This window comes from Tauraco erythrolophus, chromosome 3, assembly GCF_009769465.1.
Source record: "Tauraco erythrolophus isolate bTauEry1 chromosome 3, bTauEry1.pri, whole genome shotgun sequence".
NCBI lineage: Eukaryota > Metazoa > Chordata > Aves > Musophagiformes > Musophagidae > Tauraco > Tauraco erythrolophus.
The window spans coordinates 60,947,980-60,957,793 of NC_141467.1; positions in this window are offsets into that span (position 1 = coordinate 60,947,980).

A 9,814-nucleotide genomic window follows, 5' to 3' on the forward strand; every position below is an offset into this window, starting at 1 on the left:
GTAGCTTCTGCGACCTGTCGAGTAGGACTCCATACAGCAGCTTTCCATTTTCGATGTTTTCCTACAAGGCGACAGGACCCGTCGGTAAACAGAGCGTATTTCTTCTCATTGTCTGATAGTTCATTATAAGGTGGAGCCTCCTCAGCACGTGTCACCTCTCCTCCTCTGGTGACATTCCAAAGTCTTTACCTTCAGCCCAGTTAGTGATTACTTCCAAAATCCTGGGCGATTGAGGTTTCCTATCCGAGCTCTTTGTGTGATCAGCGCGATCCACTTGCTCCATGTGGCATCAGTTGCGTGGGTGTAGACGGACGCTCCCTTTGAACATCCAGCCGAGCACTGGCAATCGGGGTGCCAGGAGCAACTGTGCTTCTGTACCAATCACTTCAGAAGCAGCTCGGACTCCTTCATATGCTGCCAATATCTCTTTTTCCGTTGGAGTATAGTTGGTTTCGGATCCTTTGTATCCTCGACTCCAAAACCCAAGAGGTCGACCTCGCGTCTCCCCTGGCGCTTTTTGCCAGAGACTCCAGGTGGGACCATTCTCCCCGGCTGCGGTGTAGAGCACGTTTTTGACATCTTGTCCTGTCCGGACTGGTCCCAGGGCTACCGCATGGACTATTTCTTGTTTAATTTGTTCAAAGGCTTGTTTTTGCTCTGGGCCCCATTCAAAATTATTCCTCTTTCGGGTTATTTGGTAGAGGGGTTTTACAATCTGGCTGTAGTCAGGAATATGCATTCGCCAGAAACCCACAATGCCTAAGAAAGCTTGTGCTTCCTTTTTGTTGGTTGGTGGGGACATAGCTGTTATTTTATTAATCACGTCCATCGGAATCTGACGACGCCCATCTTGCCATTTTATTCCCAAAACTGAATCTCCTGGGCAGGTCCCTTGACTTTACTCTGTTTTATGGCAAAGCCTGCTTTCAGAAGGATTTGGATTATCTTTTCACCTTTCTCAAAAACTTCTTCTGCTGTGTTGCCCCATACAATGATGTCATCAATGTATTGCAGATGTTCTGGGGCATCACCCTGTTCCAGTGTGGTCCTGGATCAGTCCATGGCAAATAGTGGGGCTGTGTTTCCACCCCTGGGGCAGTCGATTCCAGGTATACTGGATGCCCCTCCAAGTGAAAGCAAACTGTGGCCTGCATTCCGGTGCCAAAGGAATTGAGAAAAAACGCATTAGCGATATCAATTGTAGCGTACCACCTGGCTGCCTTTGACTCCAGTTCATACTGAAGTTCCAGCATATCTGGCACGGCAGCACTCAATGGTGGTGTAACTTCATTCAAGCCACGATAGTCTACCGTCAGCCTCCACTCGCCATTGGACTTACGTACAGGCCATATAGGGCTGTTAAAAGGGGAGCGGGTCTTTGTGATGACTCCTTGACTCTCCAGTTGACGAATCAACTATGGATAGGAATTAGAGAGTCTCGGTTGGTACGATATTGCCGTCGGTGCACTGTTGTATTAGCAATTGGCACCTGCTGTTCTTCGACCCTCAGTAACCCCACAGCAGAAGGGTCCGTTGAGAGACCAGGCAAAGTAGACAGCTGCCTGCCTTCTTCTGTCTCTACTGCAGCTATGCCAAAAGCCCACCGATACCCTTTTGGGTCTTTGAAATACCCTCTCTTAAGATAATCTATGCCAAGGATGCACGGGGCTTCTGGGCCAGTTACAATAGGGTGTTTTTGCCACTGCTGTCCAGTTAGGCTCACTTCAGCCTCTAACACAGTCAGTTGTTGAGACCCCCCTGTCACTCCAGAAATAGAGATGGATTCTGCCCCTCTGAAGTTCGATGGTATCAAAGTGCATTGGGCACCAGTATCCACTAAAGCCTTATACTTTCTAGGGTATGATGTGCCAGGCCACCGAATCCACACAGTCCAGTACACTCGATTATCCCTCTCCTCCACCTGGCTGGAGGCAGGGCCCCTCTAATGCCTGTTATCATATTCATCAGAGGAATCAGCAGGATTGGAGTCAGGATGGCTAGGAGGATCAGCCCTCCCATTTTGACTAGTGGACTGCTCACTGTAGACTGGGGCAACAGCTGTCCTGGAGGAATTGGAGAAAGTTCTATTCCTGTTGGTTCTTCCTCCCAACTGGCGTACCCTGGCCTCTAAAGCGGAGGTGGGTTTTCCATCCCACCTCCTCATGTCTTCTCCATGATCACGGAGGTAGAACCATAGCTCACCCCGTGATCTGTACCGTCTCTCTTGTCTCTCTCGAGGAGGGTAACGCCTGGTTCTGACAGCTGAAATTCTAGAACGTTCGGGTGGTGGGAAATCTACTTTTTCTCTTAATTCTCGGACCTCTTCAGACAGCTTTTCCACAGCCGCAACACAGGTTCGTATAGAAGTGTCATCATCATATCGTCGGAGGTAGGTGACCAGATTACCTACGGATAGTGGTGCTTCATCGTCCCCGAAGTCCATTATTGCCAATGAGGTGGAATATGCGGCTGGCGCACTCCGTATAATCTTCTGCCACATTGGTCGTGTGCACCGGACGTCATCTGGATCTTCGAGTCTTGGTCCGCTTCTCGAGTCAAGATAAATCAACTCTCGCACAGCCAGTTCTCTCAGATACTGAATAGCTTTTTCTATGTTGGTCCACCTGCTTACATTACATGGCACCTCGTCCTTGTAGGGGTACCTTTCCTTTATGGCTGCCAGGAGTCGTCTCCAGAGGCTGCGGACTTGTGTCTGCCTTCCAATTGCTTTATCAATGCCTCCATCCATGGCAAGGGCTCCCAGCTGCCTAGCTTCACTACCATCTAACTCCAGACTATTGGCTCCCATGTCCCAGCATCTGAGCAAACCAAGAGACAATGGGCTCACCTTTAAGGCGGCCATAATCTTTTCGAATATCTCGCAGCTCGCTCATTTTTAGAGATCTGGTGGTTATCCTCTCATCTATGATGTCACTCCTCCTCCATTGAGATTTCCTCTGGGGTGAAACAGAACGCTCCCGCTTCATTTCTCGTGATGGCCCTGGTCGCTCTTCATCATCATCATCATCCTCTCCTCTGCGTTCTGACTTTCGCGACATTGTCCTTGGTTTCTCTTCCTCCAATCGTTGTGATGGCCCCGGTTGTTCTTCTTTGTCTGGTTGCTTTGATGGTCCTGGTTGCTCTTCCTCATTTGGTTGTTGTGATGGCCCTGATTCCTCTTCTTCGTCGTCTAACTTTTGTATACATTTTCTTTTCCTTACGGGGGCAACTGATAACGTTGTAGTCTGAGTAGCTATAGTGCTTGTCATGGAGTTGAGATGGCAAGCACAATAACCCGAGAAATAAATTGATATACACCCCTAAATGGCCGATTGATTTTGAATATATAGATAATTAAACATATATTCAGGAGACCTTGCAGGACAATCAAACCGGTTTAAATTATTCCAATGATGTTCGGCATTATCAAAATCAACGTAAGCTTTTGTGAATGAAAGTCACCGGTATAATTGGCGATGATATCCGCCAGGTGACGCTCAAAATTAATAAACGAGTTCCACATCACCATCCCCCTCTGCAACCGCCGAATACAAAGACTGAGCCGGACCCAGCACCGATGATCTTATCAGAGTTACACCGTACAGTATAGCAAAACCCTTAATTACCGATAACATACTTTTCATGCCGGTCCAACACCCAGAGCCAGAAAACCCGCATAAACATTCCGCCTAACATCATATAGGGTAGATAAGACAATAATTATGAATGTCCGGTAACATGTACGCAAGCATAACAACAGCATTCCGGCAGCCACATCGTTATCTCAACCCCTTCGAGCCCCACGTTGGGCGCCAATTAAGACTGTCGTGGGTTATGTTGAACCGCCCCACACACAGCCGGTCACTCCCCCTCCCCCACCCCCAGGAATGAGGGAGAGAATTAAAGGATAAACGTGAAACCTGTGGGTTGAGATAAGAGTGATTTAATACAGATGATTTAATACAATGTAGGTGCTCACCACCCCTCGTATGCGAAGCCCGTCTCGTCCCGAAAACTCAAATCCCGGACGAACGCGAGGCCCCGAAATAGAGAGGGGCAGAGAGGGAGAGAAAGAGAGAGAGAGAGAAAGAAAAAAAAAACAGCAGAGCAACAGCGCAGCAAGCGCAAAAGAGCAAAAGTGCAAAAAGAGCAAAAGCGCAAAAGCCCCTCTTCCCGGCTGACCCTCGCTTTTATACTGGGCATGACGCTGCATGATATGGAATACCTAATTGGCCAGTTTGGCCCTCAGTCTTAAGTTCCACACAAATGACAAGGGGAATCGTGTCCCCCTTGTCCCAGCTATGCTCCCCCCTTATCCTGCCGTGTTTCTGTACTCCGCACACTGAAAAGTCCTTGGAGTTTCACTTCCAACCACAAACATCAGCTGCTATCAACATTCTTCTCAGTGAGCCTCTGAGTGAAACCAAAACAGGGAGCTCTTCTGGCTGTTAAAAAAAACTCTGTCCCAGCTAAAACTGGGACAGGCATGAAACTTGAAGTATTTTTGAGCATCAGTGGCTAAGTCCGTACAAACACTAATGTAAAGTAGGAGAGTCTTTGTTTTCTAGATGAACTGATGCAGAGAAATGTGATGAAACTAGCTCAAGGTCACATGAATGGGGAAAACCAAAGAACATGTTTTTGTAAATCTAAAATACTGCTTTCCCCGAAGCCCTGTTCCACGGTATGGAAGAAGACAATAATGCAAAAAAAGAAACAAACCTACAATAATCTGTCTCTAATGACGAAGAATATATCAGAGTGCGTCCATCTTTGTGTCTTCTAGCCCTTTATCTTATATATATGTCTTAAGGCCTGAGTAGAAAGACTGCTAGTTGTCTCCCGGAAGATACAATTTGATCTTCTTTTCACTGGTGGAAATCTGTATGCTGTCTTTAAATTTCAGAATAAAATAAATAGAGCTAATTATTTAAATACTTGATTTGTGTTGTATATGTTTATTTATTTATTTATAATTTTGAATATATATTTCAACTACAGCTAAGAAAAAGACAGTCACTGACTTTCTTAGTCCTTTTAATGCATTTTTACTGAAAAACTTCACATCTGAGGTGCTCTTTGGGCTTTTTAGTGGTATGGAACTAAAGAGCACAATGGCTTTTGAAAAATCTCATTGAACATCTAGATATGTCTTTAGGTACCCAAAATATCTGAAAAAAAAAATCTAGCATGATTTGATATTGCAAAAAGTATAATGCTTACTTACATACTGGGGCAAATCCCAGTGATTTTTGATGACCCACTGATACACAACTAACTTCATATCTGGGAGAGAAAATGCTGTGACATTTGTAACTTTAGAATGGGCTTGACTTATTTTATGATTCTGCTTTCTCCTTATTTTCATCTAATGGGTTTCCCATTTAATCCATCTCTTCTAGCAGATTTCATGTCTGCCTCACCGGGACGACCTGTGGGACAGGTGAATGGGGAAGGCCATATTCTTTTCTCTGCTGTCTAACAGGAAGGGTTATCATGGAAGATGCTCCCTTTCACAGACACAGAAGAAGTGACTTTTCAATGAGAGAAGATATGAGATGCTTCACTGGACATTTTCCTGAGTAATTATGGCAAAACTGGCCCACTGTGAAATGGGATTTTTAACTGCTTCATCTCTCTTTGTTTTCTCCTCTTACGTTATCTTCACTGTAGGGTCATTGTGGGAGATCATTATTCTGTGAACATCTTTTTAAACAAGTAAATTCTGCTTCCTGCAACCAATATAGAATTATCTGGTTTCTAAGTCATAGAACTTGTCTCATCTTTCTTTTAAATTAATCAGATCCTGGCCTAAAGGATCTGGTAAAGCTAATACACTACAATTTTGCAAATGTCATACCAGGCGATCTGATTGCCCCACCGCCTCTTTGAAATTAAATTTTACATGCTCAGCTGAGAACCACACATATCTTATCCTCAGTAGGAGCGTTGTTTTCAAAAGAAAAATAACCTAACATTTTATTGGAATAATACATCCTCAATTTTTTCCCCCAGCAGAATGGAATAATGCTATATTGTTAGAAAATTGAAAGTGGAGTGCTGTGCAGAAACAGGAACAGAAAGACCAGAGCAAAACTAACTATTTATAGCTGGGGTTAAAATAGTAAAGTACATTATTTTAGGGAGCAGGAACAAGTGTCTCTCCCTGTCTCATGAACACACACTTCTATATTGAAAGCTGCAGGGTCTCAGAGCCTCCAGTCCCTTTTTGCAGTCTACGGCATCTCTCCTCCTCTCACTGTCAGTCTCTGCTGCTTTGTGCTCTTTTCTGAGCAAGGGGGGTCACCACTTGAATGTGTACAAGGAGCAACCTTCTCTGGGAAATTACTGCAGTACCAGGTGAAATAATGCCCACGTCTGGGTCAAAATAAATAAATAATGGGAAATTACTGCAGTACCAGCCAAAATAATGCCCACGTCTGGGTTAAAATAAAGAAAGAAAGAATAACAATAGATCCTCTAAATTCATCCTCTCTCACACAGACACAGAAAAAAAAAAAAAAGGGTAGGTCAGGTCAGGTCAGAGCAGTAGCTTCTTGGAGGAAAATGCTGAGCTACCAGGGTGCGGACAGTGAGCCTGGGCAGAGGACAGAAAAGAAGAAACCTCAGCAGTAACTCTGCCAAAGTCAGACTATTACCAGAACTTATGCAACAACTTTCTTACTGTACGATGACTTCTAGTGCAATTCAGCTTATCAAGCCAAATGCTGGGAAAAAAGTGTTCTCTTATTGTTCTCTATTTTTCTTCTCAGCACTTGCTGGATTTCTGTGAAAACAGAGATGTGACCAAGGCACATCTACTCACAAAAGGTGCTAGGGCAGCAGGTGGTGTTATCCCTACTTTGTATCTACAATGCTGACTTGACTCTTGGCCGGAAAAAAATACTGGTTTTAAACAAATCATTCACTTGGAAAAAGATGTTGTAAACTTTCAAAATAGATAGAATATCCTATCAGACCATTTTGAAATGGAACTCTTTTGGCTCGCCGTTTATAGGAACTTCTTATTTGGAAGTTTCAGCTAATTCTTTTGAAAATACTAATTTAAAATGTAGAATTATTAGAACTGGAAGTATTTTGAAATTATGAATAAACTAAAAAATTAATTCTTCTCAGTGAACACTAACATATACATGAGCTTGACTTTCTGCTGTCTCTAGGATAAGATTTTTTAAAAGACTGCTGAATGCTTTTCCAAACACAGAGCACTATTATTTGCTTAGCTCTCACTACAACAGCATTGCTCATGTCCAGAACTATAAACGATGTTTAAATAATTTGAATGAAAGTTCACAACGATTTAACATTCTTCCTATATTTCTGTGTTTCTCCTACCTGTATTTTGAAAAGCACAAAAAATAAATAGCGAGTGAATGTTGACAAACAAAGGCCAAGGCCTGGCAGCCCTCTGTAAAGCTAAGAGAAGTAATCTATTAATAATTCTACCTGGAGTCTTAGTCTTTATATTTAGCTTGTCTCTATCCACAGACATGGCTGCTGCTTGTGTAGTGTTTTCATTGGGGGCTGGAAGGATTACCAGTAGACCATCTGTTCAGTCGGTGAGAAAAAATGTGATTGACAGGTGCCACTGACCTAAGACAGACATCTCCGTTTGGTGCTGCCTGCAGAGTATAACTACGTGCTGCATGGCTTCTTCCTTCGAGTTGTAAATGAAGTACATTCACTCTGAGGTGATCCAATGTGTTCCAGGATTGTTACAGCCTGTTTCTCTGACATGTATTCAACCACTATGTGCCTATCTTCCTCCTCTTCAGCTTACTTAAACCTAGGAAGTCGTAAATCTAATCTCCAAGCTGGCACGATGCTGAGGGGATGAGGCACTGCAGACATCCGAAGGCAGATAATCCTGTTTGTCTCCAGAACTGTGGAGGCTGCAGGAAGAACTGGCAAGCTGCAAGAGGCCCTGACATCTGCCCGTCGGTGTAAGGACGAGCCGTCCTCTATGTTGTTGTCATTCAGCCCGATGTCTGGGATTTGGTTTTGCTTCATCGTTAAATAAAAGTTGTGCTTTTCCAAGAAAGGTCACTGTAAAATTGGATTCAGGAACAGCCTTTTTATTTCTCAATGTGGAGGCAATTTTTGCTCTAACCCAGGACTCACAGCTACCATGCAGACAACTGTCAAGCAAAGGAGACCCTCCAGAAAGAAGATGAAGAGGATATTAAGGCAGCACAGTGGATTTTCAAGGTAAGACAAAATCCAGGGTTATCCAAATGTTCTGAAGGAGGAGAGAAATGGTGTATATGGAAAAAAGCAGGAAGAAAGTGTTAATGTCCTATATAACAGTTACAGACTATTTGTCACCAAGACTTCGGTATTTATTCCTTCCTGAGCATCATCCTCTGGCCTTTGTTCCTTGATATGTTGCAACCAGTGACAAAGGAGGTGGTGATCAGCCTTCCTGTTAAGTGTCTGCTTTCAAACAACATATTGAACACATCGATCTAACTCATAAAAATGATTCATGCTTGTTGGAACTAATCTGTGGTTGAAGAGTGAGGGAAAACATGTTTCTTCATGGTGTTTAGACACTGAAGAGATTTGCATTTTTACTGATGCTACTTCAGATTATTTTTATTGGTAGTTAACAGAAGAAGATATCCCAAAGAAATCAAATACACCATAATACTAAAATCTATCAGTGTTACAGCAAATCCTCCTTGTGAACCTGGAGAGCTGAACCATTTCCTTAAGTAAAAACAATAGTCATCTATCCTCCAGATTTTGTGAAAAGCCTGAAAGCTGCCACAGGGGTGAACCAATGTTATTATGGTGAGCAGACGCTCCTGTGCAGCTCAACAGAGCAAAGACAGGTGCAAGAAACCATATCTTATTAAAACTTTGGTGTAGAAGTCATGCACCAGGATGCACAATAGGGCAGAGAATGTGATGGCAAAGTCATGCACTCGTGGAACCACAAAGTTTGGGGTTTTTTTCAGTCTAACTTAGCACCAGAGCAGAGAGGGACTAAGGCAGCCAGTCAAGATTGTTGGCAGGATTGGTTGAAAGGCAAGACAGGGGAAGAAGTCATTCTCCATTCCACATCTGCCCTACATACGTTCAAGTAAAGCAAGAATTGCTTCTCCATCTCATCTCCTCAGCCAATGCACATTCATTTTCAGGAGGGCCATTTCATTTGCATTACAGGAATACACTCATCAGAAATCCTAAGTGATTTTGCCGAGAAGAAATATTCAGCCTGCTTTGCCACTGTCAGGAGAATGTTTCTGATACAAAGCAAGTACACTCTTCTCAGAATTTCGAGTCATTCTGTCTCGTTATCTGTCCATTTAGCAGAAGAGCCTGGGGACTTCTGGCCCTCTTGAAGGCAGAGGGGGTTTTGTCACAGGCATAATGGCTCCTGAATTTAACCCTTGATAGTCATACTTTCTGAAACCCATATGCTGAGTTCTTCACAGCTCATGTTCCTAGTCATTTCTTATTTAGCCATCCTAAGACTAAAGCCAAAATAGCCATCCTAACCTATTTAGTTATTCGCTCGAAGTGAATCATTCCTTTCAGCTTGATGATCACTTTTAGGGCTCTTACCTGAAATCGTAGTTTGTTGTCAAGTCTCTGAGAACATGGTGCAAAGGACTGAGTCAGGGACCTCTCAGAGGACAACATATTATTTCTCTGCTCTGTGAATGGATTTATCTGCAGAGGGACCTAAATGGACACTGCAAGGTTCAGGGCCACTTACACAGTCCTTAAAGACCAGTGCTGCCAGCTTCTCTTCTCCCACTGGCTACCTGTCCCATTTACTCTGTTC